Source organism: Dendrobates tinctorius, unplaced genomic scaffold (assembly GCF_039654945.1).
Source record: "Dendrobates tinctorius isolate UK_male_01 unplaced genomic scaffold, ASM3965494v1 ptg000150l, whole genome shotgun sequence".
Classification (NCBI taxonomy): Eukaryota; Metazoa; Chordata; class Amphibia; order Anura; family Dendrobatidae; genus Dendrobates; species Dendrobates tinctorius.
This window is the reverse complement of record NW_027361817.1, coordinates 8,614,882-8,639,096: the sequence shown is the minus strand read 5'-3', so window position 1 is coordinate 8,639,096 and position 24,215 is coordinate 8,614,882. Positions and strand designations below refer to the sequence as shown.

The 24,215-nt window shown below is 43.7% G+C and overlaps 1 protein-coding gene across 1 annotated transcript in view; it reads left to right on the top strand.

Annotated features, from left to right (window-relative positions):
• The window catches only part of TMEFF2 (transmembrane protein with EGF like and two follistatin like domains 2), a 1,040,676-nt gene that overhangs the window by 376,669 nt on the left and 639,792 nt on the right, over positions 1-24,215 (top strand). The window lies entirely within an intron of this gene.

The following is a 24,215-nucleotide window of genomic DNA, read 5'->3' as shown; positions in this document are numbered from 1 at the left end:
TGGCAAATACAGATAAATAAGAGTGGAAATTCAGCACAGCCCGAGCCGGGGCTGGCTGACCACACACAAAACTGAATAGACCAACAAAAGCAAGTGTGAACATTAGCAAAAAAACTTAGCTTGAGAAGACTGGAACAGAGCTGAAGTCCAAGACCTGAGAAGCAGACTGAATCACCAGCACCAGGATAGGGCGTTGGCTGTCTTATATCCAGTCTGATACTCCAGAGATTCAATCGTTATCCTCATCATCAGGTGGCAGATCACTACCAATTAAACCAACCTCACTACCTCCTGTCACCACCAGAGGGAGAACGGAAGGATAACTCTCAACTGGTGGAGCAAAAAATGAGTTCACAACAAGTCTCCATGTGTTAGGTTGGCTGTAGTGGAAGAGATGTCAATCCCCACTGTACTAATTCTACTTTATTGTAATTGATGCCACTTTGTTGGTGTCTGCCGGTAACTTTTGTAAATGTGTAATCTCCTTGTTGGGTCTCCTTCATGCGTGTTGCCTGTAAGCAGTAGGCCTCCATGGTCATCATGCTTCCACCACCTTGGACTCTAGTACCCGTGTTACTATCCTTAAATTTTTCTGACAATGGTAGTGCGCATAACTGATATTTGTGCCACCTGAGTGTGGCTCAGCATGAAAGGAGGTAGAGGTGTTGCATGTGGTATCAGTGCTCCAAGCACTGCAGGCCTACACTGATCCCTCACCTACTTCGTCTTACTGTGGTGCTAAATTGAAAGCTGTCCCAGACCCCGATACCTCATGCCTGGCTGATTGCTGCAGTGCCATGCTACAGTTAGTACTGTGAGTGAATTGAGGCCACTTTCCTGGTGTCTGCCCCTAAGTTGATGTCTTTTGGCAACATTTGGGGCCATTCTAAGGTGTTTTGTATGTGTTTGTTTTTGCCTCCCATCGACTTGAATGGCTTTCAGTAATGTTCGGCGAATATTCGACGAATTAATCGGCGAATATTGCAAATGCTCTGAACGTAATCCGAACCGAACATTAAAATATTCCCTCATCTCTAATTATTACCACTGTCCCCAATGGGACGCACAATGTACATTCCCCATCATTATGTCTATGGAGTTTGATTTAGTTAAAATATTTCATTTCTCTATGGCTAATAAGAAAAAAAGACTCTTGGTTCATTATACAATTTCTGCCAGGTATGGCAATACCAGTTTCATGGTCATATTCTACTGTTTGGGAATGCAGAAAAGCACAGAAGACAGCAAGTGCTACCGTATATGCCTTTTGGAATGAAGATTTTTCTGGAATGGTTGATCTGTGCTATTTGAAGACCCCCCAAAGGTGCCAGGTGTTAGGCATTGCGTTCTTGCCTCTGCATGGGAGGAAGCCTGAGCCTTGCCTTCTGCAGTCTCCCATTCTGTTCCAGCCACAGAGGAGGTTGCTAATCAAAGGCGTCGGTCCTGGCATCTTGCTCAGGCAAGTGCTGTCATTGTGGTTACTGCTGCCACCTATGGTTCAGCTTTAGCAATCCACACTAGCCAGCAGCAAGCAGCTCCAGAGACTAAGTCCTTTTTGCAGCCTACTGAGCATGCCCGTGGGACGACCTCTCATTGGAGGCCAGAGGTCACATGCTCAGGTCCTCAAGCAGCTTGGATTGGACCATCAGGAAGGTCCCAGAATGACGCTGCTATAAAAGGTTCGCATGGCCATGCACTAGTATAGACTCTATTTGCTAGTTGTATGTGTGATGATGGATGCTTGAGACTGGTGACTGACTCATTATGACTCCCTCTCTCTGGTTGTGCTTGTTTGTAGGGTTAGGGTTTAGAGTCAGCGCCTAGTAGTGGCTTTGCCTTGCGCCACTGTGCTTCCAACTCACAGCACCTTACTCAGCACTATACTGTGTCACTCTGCTCTAGGCACTTCAGTACTGCATAAAGCAGCTGCATCCGCCAGTGTGGCGCTGTGCGCAAGTCTAGCGTCCATGTGGCTAGTGGCGTCCGCCAGAGCAGTGCTGTGCGCATGTAGTGCTCTTTATCTACTTCCTTGTCTCTTCCTGGCACCGCAGTTGCGGTGCCATACACCAATGTGTCTAGAGTGACCCTAATCTGTGTCTCAGGTGCAGAGTCCTTTGACTATACAGTAGCGCTCACATTGCCGAGCTCTGTGAGCATAAACAGGCTACAACATTTATATTTGGTGGTTGTGCGGATCTGTGAAGTAACATAGTCCACCTCTGCACACTGGGTGAAGTTAACCCCATGTGTTCCTCTATTATACAGCCATATAATGTTTGCCATTACCGAGCAGCAGTTAACATCACTACACGGTGGACCCCGGGTTGCGAACGCACCTAAATACGATCCTTATTATTTGGTGCATTCCGACAGCCCCTTACAGTATACTAGTACCAGTGTCTGGCTAGCAATAGTGGACAAACAGCGACTTCCGGCAGCTGGAGGGCAGGTTGGCGGATCTTGAGTGTTCAGCATCAGTTGCGGATGTTACCACGGTCACTGTTTAGGCAGCCACAGAGGCTGTCTCCTGTGTGACCACTTCCATCCCTGCCCCGACTTTGTCCCGCTTCCCACTGCCCGAGAAGTTATCGGGCAATAGTGTTTCATGTAGGGGTTTCGTGAGCCAGTGCGCTATACAGCTAGAGCTGCTGGCTTCACGATTCCCCTCCTAGTGGGCTAACATGGGATTTGTCATTTCCCTCTTGTCGGGCAGCACTTTGGAGTGGGCCACCCTGCTGTGGGAGCGTGGTGATCAAGTGGTGCAGAGTGCCTCTCAGTTCTTGACCACTCTGAAGCAGGTCTTCTTGGGACTGCGAGCCAACCATGACACTGCGCTCCAGCTGCTGGCACTGTCACAGGGCTTGTCCTTGGTCAGCCATTTCGCCATCCAGTTCCAGACTCTGGCCTCAGAGTTGGAGTGGCCAGATAAGGTCCTCATTACAGCTTTCTGGAGAGGTTTGGCTGACCATGTGAAGGAAGCCCTGGCCAACAGGGAGGTTCCCGCCACACTGGAGGAGCTTATCACCATCTCCACCTGTATAGACCTTCACTTCACCAAGCGAAGGTTGGAGCAGTCCCAGTGTAGGCAGAGGTTTAGGTTGGCACCTAGTTTTGCTAAACCTCTGGAAACTCCCGATTGGGCGTCCAAGCCTCAGGGGGCCATGGGGGCATTTTGCGTGGAATTCAAGTCCCGATCCGCTCGAGCACCTGTGGTCTGTCATGTTCCGGCAATCTGGTCACCTTGCCAACCGGTGCCCACAGCGGCCGGGAAAGCATTCGCGTCTAGTGATCCTAGGAGGAGGCTCACTAGAATCAGCGGCGTTTTCCTCCAAGCTGTTCTTTAATGGAACACTTGAGTTTGGTTCATCCTCTCTTGGGGTGGAACTTTGCGTGGACTCTGGAGTGGAGAGCAATTTTATGTTGTCTGCCTGGGCTCAACGGCATGCAATACCCCTGGTTATGATATCTAAGCCAGTCACTGTCAGAGGGGTGAACTGCGCAACTCTACCCTCACAGATTACCCACCTGACCGCCCCATTGATACTCTCGGTGTCTCCATCTCATTTGGAGACGATATTGCTTCTCGTCATGCCCAAGGGAATCGATCAGGTCCTTCTAGGGGTCCCCTAGTTGCGGTATCATTCTCCCCATATAGAGTGGTCCTCGGGGAGAATTCTCGGTTGGAGTAACTCTTGTGAGGGTAGATGTCTGAGGGAGTGCGTTCAGGTTGCCTCCATTGAGGTTCCTGCAGATCTTTCCTCTCTCCACAAATAATATTGAAAGTTTGCAGACGTGTTCTCCAAGAAGGCGGCGGAGACGCTTCCGCCTCATCGCCCCTATGACTGTCCTATTTACCTCTTGCCTGGTGCTGAGTCTCCCCAGGGTCGCGTCTATCCCCTATTTCTCCTGGAGACTGAGGCCATGTCTCACTATATCAGGGAGAATCTGGCAAGAGGATCCATTAGGAAGTCAGTGTCATCAGCGGGGACGGGATTCTTCTTTGTCCAAAAGAAGAATGGAGAACTATGTCCCTGCATCGATTACAGGGGTCTTAACGCCATCAACGTTAAGAATAAGTGTCCTCTGCCCTTGATATCGGAACAGTTTGATTACGGGGAGTGAGAGTTTTCACCAAATTAGATTTGTGGGGGCTTATAACCTGATTTGTATCCATGAGGGGGATGAATGGAAGACGGCATTTAACACCAGGGATGGCCATTATGAGTACCTTTGGTCTGTGTAATGCTCCGGCCATCTGCCAGGACTTTGTAAAATATATCTTTCCGGATATGTTCTCCACCTTGGTGGTTGTCTATCTGGATGATATTCTCATCTTCTCTCCAGATATGGACTCCCATCAGAGAGAGGTTTGCAAAGTCTTCAACTGCTTACGAGCTAACTCCCTCTTTGCCAAGTTGGACAAGTGCCTGTTTGAGCAGGAGTCCTTGCCTTTCCTGGGCTATATCATCTCTGCCCAGGGTTTGGCTATGGATCTTGCCAAGCTGCAGGCAGTAATGGACTGGCAGGAATCCCACTATCTCAAAGCGGTGCAGCACTTTTTGGGGTTTGTTAATTACTATCGCCAGTTCATTCCCCACTTCTCCACCTTAGTAGCTCCCTTGGTGACCCTCTCCAAAAAGGGAGCAAACCCCAAGTTGTGGTTGGCATGGGTTTCCAAGGCCTTCTCCTCCATCAAGACATACTTTGCTAGCGCTCCCATTCTACATTGTCCCAATGTAGATAAGCCGTTCATCTTAGAGGTGGATGCCTCTTCCGTCCGTGCCGGAGCTGTCCTCTTCCAAAAGGATGCTCAAGGTCTGAAGCATCGTAGCTTCTTTTTCTCTAAGACCTTCACACCAGCGGAGAGGAATTATTCCATCGGGGGCAGGGAGTTGCTAGCTATGAAGTTGGCCTTCTCAGAGTGGAGACACCTCCTGGAGGGGGCCCGGTTCCCCTTCCAGGTATTTACCGACTTGGTGTACTTGCAGACAGCCCAGCGGCTAACCTCTCGCCAGGCCAGATGGTCCCTGTTCTTCTCCCATTTCCACTTCACCCTCCACTTTCTCTCTGGGGAGAAGAACGTCCATGCAGATGCTCTCTCTCGCTCCATGGTGTCTTTGGAGGAGTAGGAGGAGACAGAGCCTCGGCTGATCATCCCATCCGAGAGCCTGAGGACTGTGGCTCCGGTCGCCCTTGAGTCGGTACCTCCAGGCAAGACACTTATCCCCGCCTGTCTATGACCGGAGGTTCTCTCTTGGGCTCACGTGTCCAGGGTGGGTGGACACTTTAGAACAAAGCGGACCTCTGAGCTCCTGGCGAGGACTTACTGGTGGCCGCATATGGCCCGCGATGTTGGAGACTACATTCGGGCGTGCGTCTCCTGCACTAAGAATAGGTCTCGCAATGGCCTGCTGGGCTGCTCTACCCCCTGCCAGTGGCGGACAGGCCCTGGGAGATGGCTGGCATGGACTCTGTGGTGGGTCTACCCGAGTCCAGTGGCAGCACGGTTATTTGGGACTTCACTGACCATTTCTCTAAAATGGTGCACCTGGTGCCTCTCTCTTGGCTACCTTCTGCACGGGGCCTGGCAGCGTTATTTATCAAGCACGTCTTCCACCTGCCAAACAAGAGTGTTAGTGACCGGGGCCCCCAGTTCGCGTTTCGGTTTTGGAGAGAGCTCTGTTGCTTGCTCAGCATTGAGCTGAGTCTTTCCTCGGCTTATCACCCCAAGACGAATGGGTTGGTAGAAAGGGCCAACCAGACCCTGGTCACATTTTATCTCAGCCAGGCAGAATGACTGGGCATCCTTGCTGCCGTGGGCGGAGTTTGCCTTGAGCAAAGCTGTGGCCGACTCCACCGGTCAGACCCCATTCCTCCTTAATTACGGCCAGCATCCGCGCGTCCCTGTGCCCATGCCCGTGTCGTCCACCGACTCCAGGGTGGCAGACTGGGCGGTGGAGGCACGTGATATTTGGGATCGCACCCAGGTTGCCATTCGGGACTCCAAGGAGAGAATGAGGGTCTCTGAGGGCGCACACCAGCGCCCTGCTCCGACCTTTGCCCCTGGCAACTTAGTGTGGCTCTCCGCCCATAACATCAGGCTACGGATCGAGTCCACTAAGTTTGTGCCTCACTATATAGGTCCTTTCAAGTTCCTCAAACAGGTTAACCCTATGGTCTATCGGCTGGCCCTTCCACCACACGTGGGTATCACCGATACCATCCATGTATCCCTCCTTAAGCCCATGCACATGTCCGGGATCTCCGAGTCATCTGTCGGGACATCAGGCTTGTCCTCAGACGAGTTTGAGGTGAATGCCATTGTGGGATGCAGGGTTGTACATGGAAAAAGTATTATCTGGTGGACCGGAAGGGTCATGGTCCAGAGGATCAGACCTGGGAACCCATGGAGAACATCCGTGCTCCGCTACTCATTGCGGCCTTTGAGCATAGCGAGGCTCAGGGGGAGGGGGCCCTGGGGGGGTAATGTTAGGCGTCGGGTTCCTATACACTACCGCTCACATTGCCGAGCTCTATGAGCATAAACAGGCTACGGCATTTATATTTGGTGGTTGTGCAGCTTTGTGAGGTAACATAGTCCGCCTCTGTGCACACTGGGTGAAGATAAGCCCATGTGTTCCTCTATTATACCACCATATAACATCTGCCATTACCGAGCAGCAGTTAACATCTCTGCATGGTGGACCCCGGGCTGCGAACGTACCTAAATACTATCTTTATTATTTCGTGCATTCCGCCAGCCCCTAACACCAGGTCAGCAGAAATGTCCCCAAAATATCCAAGTTTTTAAAATTCACCTCTCATGTAATTCATCTATAGATTTTGTTACTATTTCACACCACAAGTGTTTTCCAGAAATAAGCATGCAGTGGGTTTTGCAGAGTGAAAATGGCAAATATTTCATGTTAGTGCTCAGTACATTTTGCCCAACTTGTTCTTCTAAATACATGCATCTTATAAATGAAGTGGGTTTTCTTTGTTACAGCAATGCCAAACAAGTATACTTTAACTGCAGTTTTGGGAAACTGCAAAGCTCAGATGGGAGATGAGGCATTTGACTTTAAGACTGCCCATTTTGCAGGTTTGGTTTTTGGGAGTCATGTAAGTTTCTCAGGGCCTTTGAGCTACCAGTAACTTGGACACACACTATTTTTCTGTTGACTGAAAACAGACCTTTATGGGATACTGTTTTTTAGGAGATGAGTTTACATTTATATTGGTACCATTCTGATTTTGAATGATACGATTCTGATTTTTGGGAGTCAGAATAAACAAATAACAAAAGATGAATTGTTTTAATTTATTTTCTATTCATTCATCGTGCGGTATAAGTTATTAGATCACTTTATACTTCAGGTCAGTATGATTACAGCAATGTCAGATTTACAATATTTTTTATGCTTTGCTATTTTACCACACATTAAAATTACATTTTAAATTTTGACCATTTTGGAGTATATAACATTTACATCACTTTTTACTCCTTTTGTTTTTGTTGGCAAATTATCAAAAAGCAGTAATTCAGGAATACTTTTGCATACTAAAAACAACATTTTTTTACAAAAGTAATTTGTTTTTGCATCACCATATTCTGATAGCTATAACTTAAGTGCTTATTTTTTGAAAGATGATTTTAAGTTCAGTAATATTTAGCTTTTCAAACAACTTTTTGATTGCTTTTTCTTCCATTTTTCTGTGTTTTTATTTAAAAGTACTGCATTTTTAACAGGTTTTTATTTACATTTTGTATGTATTTCCCATAAGGATTAAATAGCATTTCTTTTATATGCGTTGTGTTGTTCTGAATGTCCCAGTAAAAAATTATGTGTATATGTTTCTGTTTATTAGAGTTTTATACATGAAGCCTGTATTTTTCTTGGCAATTTGGTTTTCTGTGTGTGCTTAATTTCTTTTTTGCTTTCGAACAGATTTTTTTGACCTTTACTTTATATTTTTCTCAGTGCCACTAATTTGATCACTCTATAGGATGAGCATTGGTTTAATACACTGAAATGTACTGCATCCTATTAGACCTGTAATATTGGTCTACTAGGCCACTATAGCTGCCAGATGCAAAGACCATTGTTTGACTTCAGGATGCAGTAGCAATAGAGATGGGAAACTTATTAGAGTAGGATTAAATTATACACATTTTGCAAAAATTCACAATCTGGAGAATATTTCAGGGGAGGGCAGTCAAATCTTACTGAGCAGTAGAGGGCTGTCATCTTACTGAATAGTAGAGGGCTGCAAAAGGTTAAAAAGAAAAAAATACATTGTTCCTTGCTCTTTGTCCGGTCCTCTGAATATCTGTTGTGTTGCATTTCTGACCCGGTGTTCACTGTAGGTTAAAGGGAATCTGTCACCATTTTTTTGCCCTATTGGCTGTCAGCAAAGCCATCGGGGGCTTATCTACAGCATTCTGTAATGCTGTAGATAAGCCCCCGATGTAACCTGAAAGAGAAGAAAAGCAAGTTATATTATACTCACTGAGGTGGGCAGTCCGATGGGTGTTGCGGTCCTCCCTTCTTCATGCGATGACGTCCTCTTCTCCCATCCTGTAATGGCTCCGGTGCAGGCGCATTGCTCTGCCCTGTTGAGGGCAGAGCAGAATTGTGCAGTGCGCAGGTGCCAGACCTCTCCCGACGCCTGCACACTGCAGGACTCTGCTCTGCCCTCAACAGGGCAGAGCAATGCGCCTGCACCGGAGCCATTACAGGACGGGATAAGAGGACGTCATCACATGAAGGGAGGCGCCGGACCGGACCGCAACACCCATCAGACCGGACCGCCCACCTCGGTGAGTATAATATAACTTGTTTTTCTTATCTTTCAGGTTACATCGGGGGCTTATCTACAGCATTACAGAATGCTGTAGATAAGCCCCGATGTCTATGCTGGCAGCTGAAAGACCAAAAAAGGGTGGCAGATTCCCTTTAAGGTTTCCACGAGCAGGCCATGGAATTCACTGTGTATGCTTCGGAGGATAATTGTGGCTGGAAAACCAGGCCTAGAATAAACAGCAAGCTGGATATGTGACATTATGGAGATGCAGAGGACCAGACATCAGGTGTGGAGCAACAGTAGCAACTGAAGAGGGGAACAAAGGGAGAGTGTATTAATTTTTTTTTATACATCTTACCTTTATTATGCTCTGGGATCTTCAGGGAACCCATAGCGTAATAAGGGACATTATAATCACTTTTAATATCTTCTTTGTGAATCGAATTTCCTAAGAAAATCTGTTCAAACAGTCAAATTAGTATATTATCTGATCCACTGATCTCTACATGGCAACAATTGTGACCTTATGATCAGGTCATGAGTAGGGTAGCAAAGGGGCAAAAGTAGTAGCTTCCTACTTCTCACAACCATCTGGATGCCATTGGCAATATATAGGGTTAAACAGCCAGAATCCTTGCTGTCACTGTTCTTGACTGTTGTTTCAGGAGCTTAGCTGTCAGTTAAGCTAAGTATCCTTTCAATGAGACATATCAACACATTCATCTTTAGGAACACCTTTCTGATCAGGAATTAATAGCATGTCCTACTGTATATTTAATATGACATACCTTCACCTATCTGAAGTAATTTAAATGTCTATCTTGGAACACACATAAGGTGATTAACTTCTTTAGCCTGAGCTATACAAAAAAAGCATGAGAGATGTAGCTTCAGGTTTTCTTTGGGGTAATAGGATCATTATGTATTAGTTAACATTGTCAATCATGAGAACAAATAGATATGCATTTTTTAAAATAGCAGTATTCAGCAGAAAATCCTCTGGCCATGCTACCTTAAGTGACTGATTGTCTTATAGACTGACTATATCCCATTTTTATGGAAACATTAAAGCATTCAATGAATAATTAAATTAAATTGGAAAAATCACATTGTTAGTTTGGGAAATCCGTAGGAACTCTGTGCTTGCCATATCTTGCTGAGCCCCTTGATTATTTATGAATGTTCAGTATTGATAACCAGCTTTTTATGTCAAGTTAGATCTGGCTTGGCAGCACAGCAATCAGTCTTTTGTGATAGATATTTTTGTTCTACAAGGCAAATAGAATGATATTTGTTTGCAGAATAGTCCAGACATGCAAGCTTTCTCCGAGTCTTGCTGACAAACACTCACTAAATTATCGTCAACTGTTGCTAAGTACTGCCGAGAACAAAGATTGTGTTTTTATCTAGTGAAATGGTATCAGGTTAAGTAATATAGTAATAGAGAATTAGAGAATGTGAGTGCAAAAATTCGCTGGAATGTCTAATGTGCAAGTAGAGTCTGTTAGGGTTGGCAGATTGCACTAAATAAAACATAAAATAAAGTGCAATCGCAACCCAACTCGGGGTCCACCGTGCAGAGATGCACCTGCTGCTAGTAAAAACAATGACAAATACAAAACAGTGAGCGTTACCTTAAACACTGTGTTAATGCCAAACAGTGTGATCGGAACTAAAAACTATTCTTCACAGGGAGGAAGCATAAGGGTTGAACTTGCTCTGTAACTGAACTGTGCTAACTGCACACATGAACAAAACAGATGGTAAGCCAAGCGGCTAGTTACCCCAGTCCTGACACTACTGAACTTGTGCCAGACTGGCACCCTAAGCACATAGCAGACTAGAGACTCAGGTGTTGAGCCATGGGTACAAAACTGCATAAGTGTGCTACCTGCCTGCCAACGTGTACAGTCTTTGAGCATAGACTGACACACACAAACTTGCAGACAGAGTGATAGAGTAACCAACCACCCACTCACTCCATGACATAAATGACACTAGCGCGCCCGCATGCACCACTGAGAGCTTTTTAAACACTAGGCTCCACCCAAAACACTCATGCCCAGTCGGTCGAAACATCGCCCACGGGCCAATCCGGAGCTGCCACATCACCAGAGCAGCTAACGTCTGACCAACAAGATGCCACATCAGGGACATGCTCAGTAATGTGATCTCTGGACTTACAATCCAGAGCGCAAGGCTGCACCTGCATATCACTGAGCAAGACGCTGGGACCGACGTCTGTGCTGAGCAGCCATTGCAGTGGCCGGACTTGAATGGGAGACCACAGTACCAGATAATGCTTGGGATCTATCTCACGCAGTGGGAGAATTACGATGCTTAACAGTGTCCTTTGTATATAGTGGATTATGCTTGAATTTGACCTATTTGCCAAATCTCCCAAATGTCCAGTTTGTTATAGGTAGTATAATGGGAAAGGTATGATAACTAAAAGTTATCATGACATACTTCTGTGAAAGGGGTGGCTTGTGGAACTTACAATGGGAACTTTAAAGGGGCGATACTTGTGACTTCATTCCTCCATAGGAATGTGCAGGAAACCAGGGAGAGATCATCTAGATTCACTGCATCCATCCAGGAAGAAGTGAAGTTGCTTGAATTCATTCTCCTATATTCCTTTGTCCAGGGAGGAATGAAATCACATGAAAACTCAAAATTGCCCAGATCATCATCCTATGTTATTGCAGATTGGATAATGTCAATCAAGTTCTAGGGGGGCGTGATTAAATATTGCACAGCTGGACCAGACTGTGAAATCAAGCCATGTTGGAATAGTTCAGAAAAATTTGCATATGTAAATGATGACAATAGACGCTATTTTTACGGACATGTAAATAAAAGCAAAGGTCTGACTTTATTGCTGGATTATGGCTCTAAATCATTGAGGAAGCAGTATGATGGGCCAGTGGGACCTGACCTTTGTTCATGGATTTATAGTTTATCCCGTTGATGTACATATAGCATCTGATAAATCTGATCAACTAAGAGAATATCTGAGAGATCATTTACATTAAATACTATGACTTTATGATAATCATGTTTTGGTCATTCTATTTAGTTCATACTATGTACTATCGTTTGACATCAGATATTATTGGACATAGGAGTTTCTAACATATTGATACATTTTTGTGGCTCATTGTTTTCAATTGTTTTTGTGATTAGTATTTGCCCTAGTTTCATATATATAGGCACTCCAAATATATATGTTTTTCATCTAAATATTGCTGCTAATACTTAGTTTTTAATGTCCTTTTACTTTTAACAGTTTGCTCGACACATTCATATTGATTTCTTCAGAACACCCTCACAGTTGGACAAATACTCCATAAACTGCCAAATTGGAAAGATGCTCGCGGAAAGCTTGCCATAGTCAACAGACGTAGCGGAAAAGATGCATATTCCTCCAATATAGTTTTTTTCTTATATAAGACGGTTCTGCATATGTTTTACCTTACTGAATGCATCCTATTGTCATGAATATAAATCAGGATTTCAGATTTAGAATGCAGAAGATCCTGAGATGCTACACAGCGGCAGCACAGATTTTCTCAGCCTTGCTGCTGTGAACTGATCTTTAAATAACCATCCCTATCTATTGATGTTTCATGCTCGCAAGGTACCAGTCAAATGCTCCCACATATCCTAATAACATAATAAAAGTGCTGAGCATGCTGCAACAGCTGAGAAATATAACTCCAGAATTAGGTCTGGTTGGCTAGATGAGACGGCACCATGGAATAGCAGGCGCACAGTAGGGTTCTTTAAAGTGTGTATAAATACGGATGCATAAATAGCTTCTTTGCACCTGTAACAACAGATTTATGCAAATACAGGCAAATGTGTCAGTCTAAATATACAAGAATTTAAATAACAATATCCATTGCAGTTTCCATAAAAAAAATCTTTCCTTGTGACTGGAACGACATTTACCCAGCAAACATATTAATATGGAGAGACTTAGAACATTATTGCAAGATTTTAATATATTCCAGATGTATTTAATATTTATTAATATTATGGTGATGCAAAATAGTCATTTTAGTCACTTGTACTCAATAAATTGGAAACTATTGACAATAAAGCTAAATATACTTTATTTATACATTGTATTTTCTCCATTGCATGCCTTGTACAAATAACAGACCTAGAAGCTCGTTTGCCTTCCCGCAGTTCTGCCTCTTTATTTAGCATTTCATTTATATGAGCTGATACTTAACCTTGCTACATAGATAGTGACTAGATTATAAAAAGTTTTCCTTTTTTTACCTTATCTTGCAGAGACAATTTGCATATTTAATTTCCCAAACGATCGTGCATGGTTTATACATCTTCTCACTTTGACATGCCATTCTTGGCTTGTTACTCTCCACAAGGAGCAACGTTACCCCTTGGACACCTTGACTTATCTTGAAAAGGTTAAGCCCCCTACATTCTTTAGATAGCAGGTGGCAGATATCGCTCCTGACTCTCTTATGCGCAGGAGCACATGCTTTGCCAACCACAACGGTGTCCTCTAAAGCCGGGTTCACATTAGTTTTCAGCGGCTCTGTGGAGGGTTGCATACTTCCTCTGTTAAGCCCCACCTACTTCTGCATACTTCTGTATGCATCCTGCATACCTATCTTTAACATTGGGTACGCAGGACATGCAGATGTATGTGGATGTGTTGTTTTGACACGCCCGCCATTTGCACAAAACGCAACTTGTTGCGTTTCCGTGTGGTCATTGGGCATGTCAAAACGATGCATCTGCATGTCCTGCATACCCAATGTTAAAGATAGGTATGCAGAAGTATGCTGAAGTAGGCGGGGCTTAACAAAGGAAGTATGCAACCCTTCGCAGAGCCCCCGAACGCTAATGTGAATGGAGCCTAAGAGAAAACCACAGTAAGATTTACCTGACATCAGTTTATCTCCCCTACATCAAAGGGATTGGCAGCCTGAAATCAAACATGCCGGATCCTGTTCTCTCCAAACATTATCTGTCAGGGGAGAGTAGGCTGCCTCCATACACAGTAGCTGGTCGTTCAAACCTGTAGGACTTGGTAGGTTTGGTCAACGTTAGTCTAACGAAAACATAGACCCTTAGTCTCTGTGCTGTAACTGCCGACTCTAATCAGAAATATTGCTTAATGTTAGTCAGTAGGGTAGCATAGTACTTAGTACGTCACAAAAAACAGAATCCTGAATCCTTAAATTATTTGTACAAGATAGTATTTATCAGAAGAGGTGAGCAAATCTTTTGTAGTATGACTTTTCCAGCTACACAGAATTTTTCCCAAATATTCAATTAGTGGCAAGTTGATTCACCGTGAATCAAAACTACACCAAAGCCTCCAATTGCCTTGCAAAGATGTATATGTCATTCTGAGGTCTTCTAGATGATATCAAACCCATTCAAAGCTCTTTAATGCAAAAACAGACTTAACATTGTGAAAGAGACCTCAACAAATACGGTATAGCTGTTGGGAACCAGGCCACCAGTGGTAGCGCAAACAGCCTGTTCAATAACAATCTATACTTTTTATGCTTTTCAAAATTAAAAAAGGTCCAACATTTAACCATTTTTTGTGACCAGGGATGCCATTTTATTGCTTAATGTAAGTCCAGGAGAATTAATGAAATTTCTTGTGTAGAGGCCTACTAAGAACTGTCCTTTTTATCCTTGTGGTCCTGGCCAAAACTGGTTGTAGCATGCATGTCATGAACAAGGCATGCAGGGAAGCCATGCCACTGTGACCAGACCACAGTCAACGTAGAATTGTGGTTGAATACCCTACACTAGGCATGAGCCCATTTATGCATAGGGGCACAGCATTGTGTTGGAACCAGACCTGCCCAAAATTGCTGGTGTCAGTTGCACCTTGCCTTTTTGTGTAGGAGAAAAGTGGTTCTCCAGCAATGATGGAAAAACAGGTACGTGTAAAGCTTTTCATGTATTTAAGCATATTAAAAGTCCAACGTATGGGCATGACACAGTGCAGCACTACAGAAAAAAACGTGTTTTGGGTAGCATCCCTTACTACATGATTACATCTTCCTGGCCTAGGGCGGCTTTGTGAGGTGTATTCTACTGACAAGGTGCTTCAGATTGCAGTGAGCTGACTCTCCCTTGTCCTGTTTCCTTATTTTATGATTATTGTCTTATTGTGGTTTTTGCCTTGCTTCTGTTACAAATGTTTGATGTATATTATGCAGATCAATTTGGAAATTCTGTACTAACAATTTGTGCTAGGCCAAGAAAGGACCCAATTAGTTATATGTGTCTGCTCTTGGCATTCATGTCATTTAATGTTCATAAAATCATAATTTCTACCAAAAATGCTGAAGATGTAGAACAGTAATCAGAAGTTATAAAAAATAGCCTTTTGTGCCCAGTTTTGCACAGGGGCAAATTTCTACACAGGGGCTTACCTGGGAAATTCACATCAGTCACTGCACACAAAATCCTAATTTTCATCAAAAAAGTGCATGAGGGTAAATAAGGTAGTTATCATGGAAAACATGAGGGTTTTTTTTAGCAAAAAATTGGTAATTTTTGACCTGCATATTTCAGGAGACTGTCATACATTTAAAATGTCTGCATTATTTATAATTCTATATTATATATTTTCAACACAATTCCCTCCTTCTTAAAATGGACCAACCATGAATTGCTAGGTTCATATCCCAAAACGCAACAGCGGTAAGAGCCTGCAATATCGGAAAGGTTTGTATGTATGTCAAATTAAAATAATCTAAAAGATACACGAACATTCTACAGTTTGATACATACTTTGTGATCATCACATGCAGTAGCTAGATTTTTTTAATTTCAGCAATATTGGTGGCCTGTTTCTACATGCATGCAAAAAATAAATGTGCAATGGAAATTCAGCTTTAGCACTATAAGCACTCCTGCCACCTCTCCTATCTCTCCCTATCAGTTGAATCTTTGTATTATCTTCTATTCTGCACACTATGCATTAATCAATTTCAGTCCACTGCTTTAACTGTTTGGTCACTGATATATGGCTTTCTCTTCCTAGCTCTGTGGCTAAGCTGTGAACTGTGGCATTCTCTCACTATCCAAGCACCTCCCTAACTGACAGCTGTATTTCGTGCTTCTACTTTTAAAGAGGCTATCATAATACCTACTGATTGGCTGTACTATATAATGTGAAGCCACATTCACTGCAAAGTCTACTAATTTTAAGTGTATGTGTATTCAACATGCAGAAGCTTAGCTACTGGGGAGTGCCGAGGGTGATGACATCAATGGCCTCTAATCCAGAGGGGCCCACCTGGAGCTACCACAACTCTTAACTGTTTTGGTGATATAGTTAAGCTCTGCTGCAGATCAAGGAGACATAATCTCCCTGCACTACCACTCTCCATTCTGTAGACCGCAGGTTACTTTAAGCCTGTGGCCTACAGAAGGGCAGGGTGATGCAAATGCGGAGGTGATGGCACATGCACAGAAGGTCAGAATCCCATCACGGTTATGTCATCGTTTGTGTCGGCGCTACGATATTAGCATGTTAGTCCACCTGAACCTTGTTTGAGGTCTTGTCAGGATCCTAGATTTGGTGAATATATGATGTATTTTATTTTGATTAAAACTTGTGGTGTGACAGTGGGGGCATCATAAACAATGGGGTACCCTCATACAGTGTGATAGATCCTCAAACATTGTGTGGGACCCTCATACATTGTAGGGACTGGTTTGAGGGGGCCCTCATAAAATGAGGAGGGCATTATATAAAAAGAGAGCCAATGTGGGGGAAATTATATAGTTTGGGGCTAATGTGGGGCCATTATACAGTGTGGGAGCTAATGTGGGGGCCAGTATACAATTTACAACTCTATCAGAAATAACGTCAGCTGCAAGTCACTATCTATAATTGTGCTGTACTCATTTAAATGTTCTGCAGAACCTGTATCGATCAGTACACGGTCACGATATGGCAATAATATTGGTGTTCTTCTGTGTACAGTTTTATTTTCAGTAACAGCACTGTCATCTGCTGAGGTTCTCCTATACCCATGATTACAGTGTGTGACCAAAGTTGTAATCAGGTTTGCTGGTTACGTCTCACTTAGGCTACTTTCACACATCAGGTTTTCGGCGTCAGGCGCGATCCGGCGTCGTGCCGGAATGCCGGATCCGGCAAACGTTTTGTAAAACCTGATGTGCCGGATCCGGTTTTCTGCCGGATCCGTCTTGTTCTTGACAAACAAAACCGGATCCGTCTCATCCGGTTCATCCGTTTTTCTATCCATTTTTCGACGGATTACGCCGGATCTGGTTTTTAAAATTGACCCTTGTGGCCTTCCAAACGGGATTGGCTACTGGAAAACTATATATAGCATGTTCCTACAGCCCTTCTTTGACAGGTTGTAGAGGAGAAAGTGCAGGTTGGAGAGAAGAGCAAGTTACTGGCGAAGATGGATGTTGTCATTGGAAATATTACCACTAGAAGTTCTGTGACGGTTTCAGTAATGAGGGACAATTTTGCACTATACTTTATGTCACCTCAAGGCAGAGTACACTGGCAGGATGACAGAGTGTGAAAGATTTGTGCCCTAACTTGTGTACCTTCTGGACCAACAGTATATACCTTTGCCAACCAAAGTTGGCTATCTTGTCATGGTCTTACTATTTTTAGCTTTAGGCCACAGGTGTGTACCTGGTTGTGTTTTATGCAAAGTATTTCACCTTTTAACAAAAGTTGTGTACATTGTTAGGAAATCACCAACAATAAACACAACTTTTCAGGTGAAATACTTTGCTTCAAACACAACCAGGAACACAACTGTGGCAAAAAGCTAAAATTTACCCACAGTTATATACCTGGTTTTGAATACCTTTTTACCTTTTAAATACCCTGTATTTAACCTTTTTTTTAACCATATTTCGCCGCAGAAAGAAATGACAGACAACCAGTGTAAACAATAATTAAACTTTTATTTAAAAAATTTTTTTTTTGTGTAAACTGTTTTTAAAGTTAAAAAAACTTTTTTAATAAAGGTTTGAAACCAACCAAATGGGCATTTTTATAAAAAAAAAACATTATAACTCGGTGTAGTGTGGGGTGGAAATACTGCTGGAGGGGCTGCGGGACACTTCGACAATGGGAGTGTGGAGAGAGGACTGGGATCGTGGTGGGGAAGGAACAGTTAGAGGTGATGGTGTGGAAAAAGCTACAGAATGGGTGGACATGTGGGAGGCAGAAGAGGTGGTGGGCGGTGGAGTGGAGGGTTGGGCAGGGACTGTAGGAGCAGATGATGTTGATGGAAAGTTGTATGGGGAAGGAGTTTGGTACGGGGAAGGAGTTTGGTACAGGGCAGGTTGCTGGAAGTGGGGAGATGTCTGGTACTGGGGAGGTTGCTGGTACTGGGAAGGTTGCTGGTACTGGTGAGGTTGCTGGTATGTAATAGGAGGGGGAGGATGGAAAGTGGCTGGAGGGGGTGCAGATGTAATAGGAGGGGGAGGATGGAAAGTGGCTGGAGGGGGTGCAGATGTAATAGGAGGGGGAGGATGGAAAGTGGCTGGAGGGGGTGCAGGTGGAGGAACTACAGTGGTGGGAGGTGGAGGTTGGGAGGTAACCTGCTGTAGAGCACCGTGGCACGAATGCATTACATGCATCTGCTGGGTAGGAGATAGTGTTGCCATGCGCTCCACAACAGACCTGAAAAAGGTGTGGTTTGGCGAAGATCTTGCTTCTGAATGCATGGTTTGCAGAAGTGTCTTCACCTCCAGAATGCTGGAGTTGATCTGCTGAAAGCCTGCGGAGATTTGCTCTGACAAGACTTTTAGACAGTTCTGGAAAGATGCATTCAGATGCAAGAACTCTGGCGCATAACTCTTTTCCTGACCCCTCTGCCGCTGCCGCCCAGTACCCGCAGGTGTACTAGAGGTGGCAGGGGCAGAAGGGTGGGGTAAAGGGAAAGCGATCTCCTCACCAGCAGCTTCATGTAATGTAGGCGGCCACGATGCTCCTGTGCTGGTGGATGGGACAGATGGGTCGAATGTGTGGGAAGGCTGGGAAGGTGCAGATGTACCGGGGCGGTCGAAGTGTCCCTCGGTGCCGGTCTCCTCAGGGATCGCCTCAGAAGGGTCCAATCGTGCAGGCTCCCGAGTGCTGCTCACCGTGCTGTGGAATAAAGAGAAAAAAAAACAATTAAAATACTGACATGGTATGGCCCTGGCTGAAAAAAAAAAGTTACATCTAACATTTTTTTTCACATGTGGTGTGTAATATTTACCTTCTAGTGACCATTGTTTCCCGGAGGAACGACAGGGCTTGTGCGTACTTGTACTTGCTCCTGCGTCCTCCAGATCCACTCGGGGCCCGCATCTCTTTATTGAACTCCTTCTTGAAACGATCCCTCACAGACCGCCACCGATTCACAATTCTGTTCCCTGAAACGAGAAAGGAGTGGTTAGTATACAACATCAGTGTTTCACAAACTCCAGTCCTCATGGTCCCCAGGGGTCATGTTTTCAGGATTACCATAGTAAATAGAAATCCTGAACACATGATCCGTGGGGACCACGAGGACTGGAGTTCGGGAAACACTGGTTTACATCAAGTAACCGGTACTGTATATACTTACGCTCTTTAATCTGGGCCCGAACATCGAGGTCCTCCCAGCGGCCCACAAGGAGCGAACAGATTTCCTCCCAGAGTCGTCGGGTAACGATAAGGTCAGCGTGGCGGCGGTCAGCCATATTCCAGAGTGGCTCCCTTTCTCTGACGAGATCGATGAGGTGGTCCACATCGAGTCCTCCATCCTCACCATCAGAGTCGGGAGCACGCTGTGAAGGCTGTTAAAGAAAAAGACAAAAATAACATAATTAGCCTCCACAAAAGAAATGAAATAAAAAGTGCAAAAAAACAAAGCAAAAATATTTATACTTACACGCTGGTGACCGCCGCGTTGCTGTCGCCGACGACCCTGGGAGGCACTGCGAGGACCTCTTGGCAGAGCACCAGATTGGGAAGACTAGAGAAGAAAACAAAAAATGTTATGTCTTTGGATGTAGGCATTTGTTTGCTGTGTGTGGTCTGCAGAACATTGTTTTCTATGTGTTGTGTGTAGTGTGATGTTGTGTTTCTGCGTTTGATGCAAAAAACTTACCAATTGTGAGCCCACTCCAGGTGTCTGTCCACCCCTTCCTTCTTCTTCTGGGAGCTCCTCTTCATCTTGTGAATCCTGTTTTGAAATAAAAGGCAATGAATAGACATATATTACAGAGATGATGGATTTTGGAAATAAAAACTTACCATCAAACGCTGACGATGCGAGGGAGGGCTCCCAGAAGATGATGTGCTGTCTTCCTGGTGGCCACACTCCATGCCTGTGGGTGGTGTTCCAGCTGCTGCCATTGCTGCTGCTGCTGCTGCTGCCTCTGTTGGGCGGCTGTTGAATAAAGAGAAACAAAGGGCCAATGAATATCTTGATATTCAATAGCCCTAGTTTGGAGGAATGGGGGATTTGATAATTACCGTCTCTCATCTGCTGCTGGCCTCCCCTCCTCAGCATGTTCCATTTGCTGCTCCATTTGGGGTGGTGGTGGTGCTGATGGTGCTGCAGTGGTCTCCTGCCTTCTCCTGCTGCGCTTGGTTGCTTTCTTGGGTGGCATGTTGGGTGTGGCTGTGGGTCCCACTGTCTTGCTTTTATATATGTCTTGTGGGCAGAGCTACTGAGCATGCTCAGACCAAAAAAAACGGATCCGGCCACCGGATCCGGCTTTCGCCGGATCAGGCGCATTGAGGCGCTCATAGGCTTTCATTGTGTGAAAAAGACGGACGCGCCGGATCCGGCGTGTCCGGCTTTTTCGCCGGAGACAAAAAACGTTACAGTAGCCGTTCTTTCCAGACGCCGGATCGCGACACATTGCCGGATCCGGCGAAAACCGGATGAAACGCATGGCCATCCGGCGCGATCCGGCGCAAATGCAAGTCAATGGGGGGGAAACCGGATCCGCCATTGCATTTCGCCGGATCCGGTTTCTGTCAAAAGCGCCGGATCGCGCCTGACGGCGAAAACCTGATGTGTGAAAGAGGCCTTAGATGTTTTGCCCCCCACCCCAAAGCTGAACCCCTAACTATGCCTCTGCTAACATGCTATTATTCGATTCAACAAATCATTTTCATAGTTGTGCCTTCTGTGCTCACAAACTTCTTTCTATCTCAGGACTGTTTCTCTCATCATTTTTCTTTAGGTTTCTATTCCAACAAAAAACAGTATACATTACTTGATGCAGAATCGGCATAACACAGGATTTGTGGCAACCCCCATATAAAGACACCTGTCATCCAAGATAGAATTATAAGATGCTCAATGAAGAAACTCAAGAAATTATCCCAGGCAGTATATATACCAGCAGAATACCATGTTGATGTGTTCACAAATTACTTCACTTGAAGCTATTTTGAGTGTCAGTTGTGCAAGAGTTAAAAGGGTAGGGATAAACAGTAGTGTGCAAAATATTGCATTTGGCTACTAAATATGATTACACGTGACATTTTAACCTATTGCAATACATCATGAAGCAATGAGGCTTGTTCTGCCTAAAAAGTGTGTTAATTCACAGAATATTAAGGTATGGACCACAGCAAATTCAAATGAGCTCACCCAGCATCCAATAATTGGAGACTGGTTCTCAATTGTGGGAATCCTGGTTGTGAGTCCAATATTCTTGCATGACAGTTTGAAGCAAAATCACGAAGAACCACACATGGAACACATAACCAACACACGTGCAACAAACCAGATTATATGTCAAATCTAAGCTTTCTCTTTTACTTTAATGCCAACTTTACACAAGTTACTGTGGTCTTTGTCTGGCCTCTTTTGGTTGTGTCCTTCTTTATAGGCCTTTTTAGCACACAGAAGTGTGGTTGAACCCAGTTGTGTGCATGCCTAAATAGACTGGACTGTGCCAGAACAGAGGACAGACAAATTCCAAAGTAACTCCACCTGCAATATAAGTAAAAGGAGTTGCTCCAGCTTCCAAAAATGTCCAAAATTTTATTGAATCATGAGTAAAAACAAGTCAAGACAGAACAGTGTTCACACAAACGTGTTTCAGCTACGCGTTTCAAACGCACTGAGGAGTTCTTTCTCAAAGCTACATGCAAAGAACATCGTTGTGGTTTTAAACATTCCACAACCAATAAAAGGCATCACATACAATCACATGACAATTATGTTAATTAAAATCACAGCACGAAACAAAAACAAAAAAGGGGGAAAACAAAATATGCATGGCATCATAATACATATGTATATATACTGTACTCTAGTAATGAAACTTAATTCACCTGTGGGCATTAAGACCCGCGAGATGTCAAGTTCCCAGACATAAAATTTAAAATGCCTCCAGTGTCATCAAGTCTCTTTGTGTCTCCTACCCTTGGTGATATCATTAGTCTCTCAATGCAGATGACTTTCTACTAGGCTGTACTTCTCTGACGGTGAGCCACAAAGTGCTTGGAGGCAAAAGACATTGTACAATTGGAACTGGCAGGAGAAATAATATCAGTAATATGCTCTGAAATGCTGACTTTAAGATTATGAGTTGTACGTCCCACATAACTCAATTTACACTCTATGCAGTTAATCAGATAGATTACATTCTTCGAGTTACAGTTAATATAGTGTTGAATTCTGTATTGCTTTATATTGTTACTATCTGAAAATAAATGTGTTGTAACAGAATGTGCTCATGTCCTGCATCTAGAAGAACCACAATTATAAAAACCAGGATAATGCAACCAGGTGTGCTTTTTTTATCAAGATTAAAGAAACTCGGAGATATAACATTACCCAAGGTGGCCGCTTTGTTGGCTACGATGTGGCACCCAGATGATAAGATAGAAGATAAAATATCCTCATACAGAATAGGAATTGAAAATGAGAGGTTTCCACCAATTGTCCCTTGATAGGGCAACCAAAATTGTGAAAAAGAAAAAACGTTGTGATTTAGTGGCATCGAAACCAATCAATAATATATTTCGGAATAATAAACCGGTTTGTTCTATTCAATATAGTCCACAGTTTAATGCTATAAAATCTTCATTTCATAAGTATTTTTCTATTCTGTATGAGGATGATATTTTATTTTCTATCTTATCATCTGGGTGCCACATCGTAGCAAAGAAAGCGGCCACCTTTGGTAATATTATATCTCTGAGTTTCTTTAATCCTGATAAAAAACAGCACACCTGGTTGCATTATCCTGGATTTTGTAATTGTGGTTCTTCTAGATGCAGGACATGTGCACATTCTGTTACAACACATTTATTTTCAGATAGTGACAATATAAAACAATACAGAATTCAACACTATATTAACTGTAACTCCAAGAATGTAATCTATCTGATTAACAGCATAGAGTGTAAATTGAGTTATGTGGAATGTACAACTCATAATCTCAAAGTCAGGATTTCAGAGCATATTTCTGATATTATTTCTCCTGCCAGTTGAAATTTTACAATGTACTTTGCCTCCAAGCACTTTGTGGCTTACCATCTGAGAAGTACAGCCTCGTTGAAAGTCATCGGCATTTAGAGACTAATGACATCACCAAGGGGAGGAGACACAAGAGACTGTTGATGACACAGGAGGCGTTTTGGATTTTCTGCCTGGGAACTTGCCATCCTATCGGTCTTAATGCCCGCAGGGAAATTATGTTTCCTTACTAGAGTACAGCTATATATATATATATATATATATATATACAGTCATATGTAAAAGTTTGGGCACCCCTATTAATGTTAACCTTTTTTCTTTATAACAATTTTGGTTTTTGCAACAGCTATTTCAGTTTCATATATCTAATAACTGATGGACTGTTATATTTTTGGATTCAAATGAGGTTTATTGTACTAACAGAAAATGTGCAATCTGCATTTCAACAAAATTTGACCGGTGCAAAAGTATGGGCACCCTTATCTTTTTCTTGATTTGAACACTCCTAACTACTTTTTACTGACTTCCTGAAGCACTAAATTGGTTTTGTAACCTCATTGAGCTTTGAACTTCATAGCCAGGTGTATCAAATCATGAGAAAAGGTATTTAAGGTGGCCACTTGCAAGTAGTTCTCCTATTTGATTCTCCTATGAAAAGTGGCATCATGGGCTCCTCAAAACAACTCTCAAATGATCTGAAAACAAAGATTATTCAACATAGCTTTTCAGGGGAAGGATACAAAAAGTTGTCTCAGAGATTTAACCTGTCAGTTTCCACTGTGAGGAACATAGTAAGGAAATGGAAGAACACAGGTACAGTTCTTGTTAAGCCCAGAAGTGGCAGGCCAAGAAAAATATCAAAAAGGCAGAGAAGAAGAATGGTGAGAACAGTCAAGGACAATCCACAGACCACCTCCAAAGACC